Raw genomic sequence first — 8,505 nt, 5'->3', positions numbered from 1 at the left:
ACATTTTGTGTTCCATTTGTACTTTTTGGGGTGGTTTTTAATCTTATTTTGCATCTGTTGCCTTGCATCTATTCAGACCCCTGAAATGATGTGAACACACCCAGAATGGAGTTAACATCTGGAAGCCTTAATGAGACATAAACTCGACACTATTCTGAAAACCTAGAAGCTCAAAATGAATTTTTTATTTCAGAAGGAGAAGCTTGTTACATTTGAATTTTGCATTCATCCCAGGGTTTCTTTTATTTACGGTCTTGAGTAATGCTTTGGCAAAAAAAAAAAAGAAAAATTAAAAAGTTGTATCCTGATTTCAAGGATTTAATATGCAACTCAGGTGGTTGGCATTACTTAGAGCATAAAATAAGCCACAGCTAATTATGGTGAATGATGGTCGCATCTTACTATGGCACCAGCTTAGTCTGAACAAGTGACGTGTATGTCCACTGCAATAGCTTTGGTCAGGCTTCAATATTCCTTTAAGTCTCATTTTTTGTTGGTAGGGGGCATCTTCAGATGGGGTGACTATGTTCAGATTCTCTAACATTTCCTTCTGGAATCCTGTGTGTAAAGCTGACACTATTGCTATTAAGATAACCTGCAAGTTCTGTTTGTCCTAACTTGGGCTAGCCGGTTGGAGCAACCCTTGCTGTTCAGGTGGTGGGATGCATTATTGAGTTCTAATGGGTTAGTCTCCTGCTACAGCTAGTGTGTGGATGGAGCTTCATGGAATGATGCTGCCTCTTCAGGCTTGGGTGAATTTACACAAATATTTTATCTGAGATAAGATGCATCTTCACCACCCCATGACTCAAATACTGGACAGTTTGTTGGCCTTTGTTGACGTAACTTATATGGAGGGAAGCAGTTCTAGGAACCTCTGGAGTAATATTTGTGCTGTAGGTAGAGAAAGTCTGATTATACCGGTGGGAAGTACAATGGGTATCCTCAGGCTGAGGCTGGAAGGATGGATCCTTCCCTAGTTTTCATGGAATTTTGCAGTTGTATAACATTCAATGTAATGCATCTATATACACTAGGGATCTGAAGAACCGAGTTGCCTTGCAGCCACTAACTTGATCAGTGAAGAAGACCTTGACCTGTGGTATGTTTGGTATACATCCAGTTCAGAAATGGGTACCAAAAACTGCTTTTCTGTGACTTACCAAGACAATACCAGGACTTTGCATTGACAAATGGAGTACGCTCAAAGTGGCTTTATTTGTGATAGTGAGAGGGACACATGAAGAACTGACACTTCCAAGAAAGAAAGTAAAACCAACTGTTATGGTTATCATTAGTTTTGTCTATAATTTTTGGCTCCTTTCCATGTGGAAGAATTTGTTACTTCCTGATGAGGATTAAGTAGATTTTCCCTCAGCAGGTACTAAACTGTAATCATGTCTTTATTTTATTTTATTTTATTTTTTTTTGAGGTAGGGTCTCACTGTAGCCCAGGCTGACCTGGAATTCACTATGGAGTCTCAGGGTGGCCTCAAACTCATGGCAGTCCTCCTATCTCTGCCTCCAAGTGCTGGGATTAAAGGCATGCGCCACCACGCCCAGCTTGATCATGTCTTTTAAAAAATATTTCATTTATTGATTGATTTGAGAGAGAGAGAGAGAATGATGCAACAGGGAGGGCCACTAACCATTATAAACAAACTCCAGATGCATTACACAGGTACCTGGAAATAGAGCCCAAGGTTGGGTCCTTAGGTTTTGCAGGAAAATGCCTGAACCACTTAGCCACCTCTCCAGCCCTGAACATGTCCTTTAATTTAGTAGAATTCTAATATTTTGGAAGCAGAAGTTATTTTGAAAGTTGACCCTTATTTTCTGTATCAATTCACCGAACCCTCAATGTAAAAAGACAACCTAGTTCATTATCCAGTGCTCATTTAGCAAAAGAAAATAAGGGAAAAAAAAAAAAAAGATCTTGGCTTGCAATGTACCCAGTGAGACACAGTGGGGAGACAGATGATAAAGAGAGGCTCCTGCCTGAGAGAAACAAGGCCAAGTGAAGCAAGTACTGTTAGACAGGGTGTAAGGAAATGACTGAGGGTGCAATGCCTGGCTCATGACGGGTCTGCTGGCCTTTCTTTTTCTCTATATCTGTAATAGGAAAAAAGCAAAAACGAAAAAACACACAAAGGAAATACGAGGTGGTCATAGTCATGTTCAAAGGGCTTCAGGATAATTGTTTCTCAGGTTCACTATTCAACTATACAACAGCAAGTGTATAATTTATTTATTTATTTGAAAGCAGAGAGAAAGAATGGGAGCCAGGTCCTTCAGCCACTGAAAACAAACTCCATACACACGTAACCATTTTGTGCATCTGGCATTACGTTGGTGCTGGGAAATAAAACCCGTGTCTTTAGGCTTTGCAGGCAAGTGCCTTAACTGCTGAGCCATCTCTTCATCTCTGCAACTGCAGTTTTTAAGTCCAGTTGTGAACCTGTGGACTGTTACGATAATTAGCTAGATAGCTCTGACATTTAAACGAGAATACTTAGTATTCTAATGTTTTTTTTTTTTCTCCCTAGAAAACAGTCATTGATTTTTATCCCACAAAGATTAAAGTTCATGAGTCATGGAGAGAACAGTTAAAAAAATAACAAAATACTGCGACAAAATGAATGAAAGCATGAAACCATCTGTGTCTCAAATGATAATGCCAAATCTGTGTGTATTGTAAACAATACAATTTGTTCAAGTCCGCGTTCAGTGGTGCCTTATTGTCCACACGAATAAATGAGAGTGCATCCATCCTATCTTCACTGACATGTCTTCCATGCAACACACAGCCACCACCTAGGTACACACCTATGTCTCAAAACAAACACGGGTCCCAAAGGTATTCCTTCTTTGAACCTTTATGTGCCTCTTGTAAGTGTGTCTAGGTCCCCGTGTCTCTGACATTTGGAACACTGCTGCAGGCTTCTCCTGCCAGCAATCTGGCACTTGCCCATTCACTCTAGTCTTTGTGGCACTATCAGATTATTATTATTTTTTTTGTCCAAACATGATTTAAGTCACCTTATCCAGTTCAAAATTTCCCACAGTTGCACATCTACAAAATACAAGTCCCTAATCCCAGCAGCAGAATAATGTAACCCACCCCTGTCTCCTAGATGACATGAACAAATCCCTTTCCCCTCCAGCTGAGGTGATCAAATGCTACCTCCCTTCTCCACTGAAGTTTTCTCTATCCAAAAACCCAGGCTGGCCAAGTCTCACCTCCTAAGGCCTACTGAACAATCCAGCCCACTTATCTCCTGCCAGAGACATCTACTCTACATCATATCTTTGGCATCCATTAGTAAATCCATTATTTCTGTGAACCCATCTTTCCCTCCCTTAATGAATCTTTAGCTCTGAGACAGTGACTAGGTGATTTGGAAAAGGCCTTAAAAATCTTAAATAAATATGTCATGGTTAATTGGCTAGAGCTTGGAGTGAGGTGACCAGAGACAAGGATGAGTGAGTCTGTTTTCCCTCCACCTCTGTGGATGCTTTTATAGATCCTGGGTAGGAGGGGGTTAGCTGGGTGCCTGATGGACCAGAAACCTCTTTATCATCCATTAATTCAAGTCTTTCTCTATTAACTTGAATTTCTGGAGCACCCAACCTGTGATCTGAATTCTTTCAAAAAGAAAAAAAAAAATACTGCAGTCCCTAAGCCAATAAAGACCTTTACCGGAAGGTCAGGAGCACCGCCTCCCTCCTCACCGCGGGTGTCAGAGAAGGGATAGGAGGGGACCCAGAGGCCCAGCAATAATCTAAGTGGAAATCCAGAGGCTAAAAGCTATTGGCAACTGTCTCAGAGGCTCTGTCTGTCCCCAGAGCCTGACTCCGCGCCAGGACCAGGGAGGCTGTTCCAACGTTAACTATCCCGAAGTACTGCGGTGGCCCCCTCCCCCGCCCCTGCGCGCCTGGGAGGGGAGTCGGGCCCGAGGTTGGCTCTCTCCGCACGGTGTCTGGGCGTGGGCCCCCGCCGCAGCTCCGTCGAGCCTCCGTGTCTCCTGCTAAGGGGGGCGGGGGGAGCCTCGGCAGCAGAGCCCTGGGCTGCGGCTTCCTTCCCCGCGCAGAGTCTCCTGCGCACAGCCTACCAGGAAGCCAGCCCCAGTCCCTGGTCCCCACGCCGCAGCGCGCCGGGCCTGGCCGCGGACCCCAGGTAACTTTTTCTGCCTTGCGCTCAGGGGAGGGGATGCGAAGCGGGGAAGGGTCTTGTCTTTCCAGGCACCAGGCCGGGGGAGTGTGGTGGCGCGCAGGACTTATGCAGGTGACGCGTGGCTCCGGAGCCCAAGGGCGCAGTCTGGGGTCTCCGCGGGGATGAGCCCCGGGCGCTGCGCCCCGCGCTTGGGGTGGGGGGGAGAGACGTGCCGGTTCCACCCGCCGCGCCGCAGTCGGAGCTGGGCCAGTGCGCTCCGGCCTCGGGCCTGGGGGCCTCCCACCGAGCCCTGGCCCGGAGAGAAGACTGCCCCCTCCACCTCGCCCCCACGTCCCCATCTGGCTATTGGCGCAGATCGCGGGGCCGGGGCGCCATGTTTTAAGTCACCCCTGGGGCCCGGGGCGAGCTGGTGTCCCCGAGGTTCGGAGCGAGTGAGCGAGCGCGGGGGGCGACACTGCGGCGCCGCCCTGGGCTGGTGGCCTTCGCAGGAGGAGCCGTGCGCCCCGCGCGCGCAGGCTGCGGGCTGGTCCCCGGGGTGCGGTGCGGGCTCTGGTAAGGGTGGAGGGGGGAGCGGGGCTCCCAGCATCCTGGGTTCAGCCGCGGGGCCCGGGGCTTTTACATAACTTGCCTCTTTTCCCCTAGAAAATGGGGCAGCGGGCCGCGTCCCCAGGCCCGCAGCTGGCCAAGAGGAAGGAAGGGACTTGGGCACCTGCGGGCGCCCCCCTCGCCCGCCTCTGGTCCAGGGCCGGAACTCCCACGCTCGGGCCGAGACCGACCTGCCCAGGCCTAGGCACAGCTCACCTGGCGCCTGCGGGGTTGTGAGCCCCCTGTGGAGGGGTGGGCGAGGACGGCTCTGCGGAGAAGGAAGTGGGGAGGCACGGGTCTGCTGGAGTTGGGGTCCCTGCCAGTTTCTGGCTCTGGAGGCAGGGGCTTCCTTTCTCCCCTTTCATTTCACCCTACTTCTTCGCCTTCCCCCATGCCTCCCCCACCCGGGCGCCAAGTTCACGGCTTCTGCAATGCAGTTGGTGGGTGTGGTTACCTAGTATATTCTAACTGTAGTCCTGGGAGGTGGGGGCCTTTTAAAAAATATATTATTATTACTATTATTATTATTATTATTATTATTATTATTATTATTAGATTTACCTATGTGAAGTTTTCTTCTGCGGGTTTTTCCTGTCGTTGCAGGCCAGGGTTCAAGTTGAGAAGAAATTGTTGTAGAACAAATAGAATGATAAAGGGAACATGTGGTATTAATTAGGCGTGGAGGCTGGGCTGGGAAACCCTGAGGGAGCCAAGCAGTCCTGCTTATAATGCAGTGCTTCCATTACGTGTTTAAGTTGGTGTTCAGCTTTTCTTTCTCTCTCTCTCTCTCTTTCTTTTTTTCTTTCTTTCTTTTTATTGCATTAGTCCTTCAGAACTGCTTTTGCAGATATCCTGTCTGTCCTTTTGGAGAGGTGCATTTTGGGGGTCTTTGGGCCCGCCTGGAAGTGTGCCAGGAGTTTCTCTTGGTAGCATAACTTCCCAAGTAGAGTGGTCCTCACACCCACCAAATGGTTTAAGAAAAAAAAAAATTTTTTTTCATTTTGCACTGGTTTTTCAAGCCCAGGGGAAACAAAAATGATTTAAAAAAACAAAAACACACACACAAAACAACTCCTCCGCGGATACTCCATAGCCATGAATGAATGCATTACCACTTACAAGACAGCCGGACCTCAGGCCTGAGGGAGCTGGGCCCAAGACGTTGATTTGTATCTTGACTCAGCTAGGTTATTTTTTTTAAATGTTGTGATGTTTTTGAGTGTTTTAGTTAAAACAAAAACCACGCATGTTCATTTTGGCATCAACTTTTAAAACTTTAATTGGAGCAACAAAATTATTGTGAGAAAAAATAAATTCTAAGTTGAAGGAGCATGCCTTTAATTTGTTAATTTTGAAAACATTGGTGGAAAAACCTTAGTGCTCCATACTGTCACATTTACATTAGGATTTTCTGATGGGTTAGAAGTGAACTAATTACATCCACAGGCATGGAAGTTGCTCTAGCTAACATAGTTATGTTTGCAAAACAGAACAGGTTTTGTGAATGATTTATCAGTAACAAAAAGAGTAACCACTTGAATTTGTAAAGCCCCTTTGAGGTGAAATATTGAGAAGCTATAGGCCAAAGGTCAGTGTCTTAGCAAAATATTTACATTCATTTGTAAGATGTTCTTTCTGCATGAATGTGATTTAGGTTAAAAGCAGTATTTATCAGGTGTGGTTGGACGTGGGCAAACTTTGATTTGTGTGGCAATACAAGATCAAGGATTTTTTTTTTTTTTTGCTTGATTGGATGCAGTTTTATATATGCAAAAAAATGGCTCCTGGGAATATGACAGTTATGCAATAGGTTCATGCAGTATAATTTTCACTAAAAAAAAAAGCATTGTGGGGCTGGAGGTATGGCTTAGTGGTTAAGGCATTTGCTTGCAAAGCCAAAGGACCTAGGTCCTATTACCCAGGATCCAAGTTAGCCAGTTGCACAAGGTGGCATATGTGTGTGGAGTTCGTTTGCAGTGGCTGGAGGCCCTGGCACGCATATTCTCTCTCTCTATCTCTCCTTCTATCAAATAAATAGATAAAATAACAAAATAAAACAAAAAGCATTGGTAAAATGCACTAAGGAGATCTGAGATATAAGAGAGGCCACCATTCATGTCCTGAGAGGGAGAATGCTGCCATTATTTTGTGTGTCTCTTCTGACTGGACTGTGTGCTGGATTATGAGTGGTGGGAAACATTACTTTCTTCTGTTTTAATGTGTTCATACATCTTTAAAAGAATGTGCTTTAAAAGTTCCGCAGTTGACAAGTTAGGATGCAAGTCCTACAGGTCTGTAAATAGAACTCTAAGAGTAAACTCAAAAATAATGTTTCCTTTCTGTACGAATTCAACTAGAATGAAGAGAGGATTTTTAAGTAATACCCCGGTCATCTTTAATGCTCATAGTCTCTTCTAAGTGCCCCATCAATTTTCGTCCTTGAATGTCAGCTTTATTATGGAATATAGACTCCCCATTGAAGCCCCATGAATTAAATATATCTTTAGCCCCACTTCATTTAGAGAGATTCTTCATGGTGCAATGAGAGTGTCTCTTTTCTTTCAAAAGACTCACTTGCTACTAATTTGCTGGGAATTCATCCGACACTCCAGGCTCTTGGAGGCTTTTGCTGTTATTTGATGTGTCCTGGCTGCAGAGAATTATGTGCTCAGAGGCAAGGACTGGAGCAGTGAAGTCATTGCTCTGCCTGGGGTTGTGACATCACTCAGCTCAAAGGAAACAAGGGTGGGGCAGGCACAGCCAAACCATCTGAAACATCTCTCTGCCTCCACCTTTGCCTGATGAATAAATGAGCATATTCCCTCATGCTAAACCATGCTGCCAGGTATGGTTGGGAGTATCAGCACAGAGGGGCCCACGGAAGACTGCGTGGGAGAATAAATCTCAAAGAGAAGAGAGTTTTGGTGAAATAGTAGGTATCACTGAGTATTCCTGTTATAAAGAAAAAAAATTCTGTGCTTTTAAGGGGCCATTTAAAAATTACCTAACTGTCACAGTCAGGTTCGCATTGCTGGCAGAAATCACCAGACCAAGAGCAGCTTTTGGGGGAAAAAGGGTTTTCTCTTTCTTGGCTTACAGACTCAAGGGAAGCTCCATTATGGCAGGGAAAAATGATGGCATGAACAGAGGATGGACATCACCCCCTGGCCAACATAAGGTGGACAACAGGAATAGCAGAGTGTGCCAAACACTGGTAAGGGGAAACTGGCTATAATACCCATAAGCCCACCCGAACAATACACTGCCTCCATGAGGCATTAATCCCCAAATCTCCATCAGCTAGGAACCTAGCATTCAGAATACCTAAGTTTATGGAGGACACTTCAATCAAACCACCACACTAATTATGTCAGTATTTTAATTTATGAACTAAGTCAATATATCCTACTGTTCTTTGTGCTAACAACATTCTGATTAAATTTTTGGTTTAGATCATTAGAGTTTTCTTTCTTTTCTTTTTTTTTTTTTTTTTTTTTTTGGTTTTTCGAGGTAGGGTCTCACTCTGGTCCAGGCTGACCTGGAATTCACTATGTAGTCTCAGGGTGGCCTTGAACTCACGGCGATCCTCCTACCTCTGCCTCCCGAGTGCTGGGATTAAAGGCGTGCGCCACCACGCCCGGCCATTAGAGTTTTCTTTAAAGGTATGCAGTATCTTTTATTTTCTGGGTAAACTGTTCTTATGTATATTTTAAGTTATGGGGCTTGTAGGTGGCAATTGGCAAAAA

General features: G+C 45.3%; 1 protein-coding gene across 3 annotated transcripts in view; it reads left to right on the top strand.

Moving 5' to 3' along the window:
* Positions 1 to 3,815: 3,815 nt before the first annotated feature.
* Epb41l3 (erythrocyte membrane protein band 4.1 like 3) overlaps positions 3,816 to 8,505 on the top strand; it is a 167,908-nt gene continuing 163,218 nt past the window's right edge. Inside the window, exon 1 of one of the 3 annotated variants that reach the window (XM_045142644.1) lies at positions 3,816 to 4,177. The gene's annotated coding sequence lies outside the window, so the exon portion shown is untranslated. Of the gene's footprint in view, positions 4,178 to 4,264; positions 4,286 to 4,675; positions 4,727 to 8,505 lie in introns of those variants that run through there. The other 2 variants (XM_045142646.1, XM_045142645.1) reach the window with 2 other exon arrangements.

The sequence above is a fragment of the Jaculus jaculus genome, chromosome 2, assembly GCF_020740685.1.
Source record: "Jaculus jaculus isolate mJacJac1 chromosome 2, mJacJac1.mat.Y.cur, whole genome shotgun sequence".
Classification (NCBI taxonomy): Eukaryota; Metazoa; Chordata; class Mammalia; order Rodentia; family Dipodidae; genus Jaculus; species Jaculus jaculus.
Note: the sequence above shows the minus strand (reverse complement) of the source record. Positions and strands in the feature narration are given on the sequence as shown.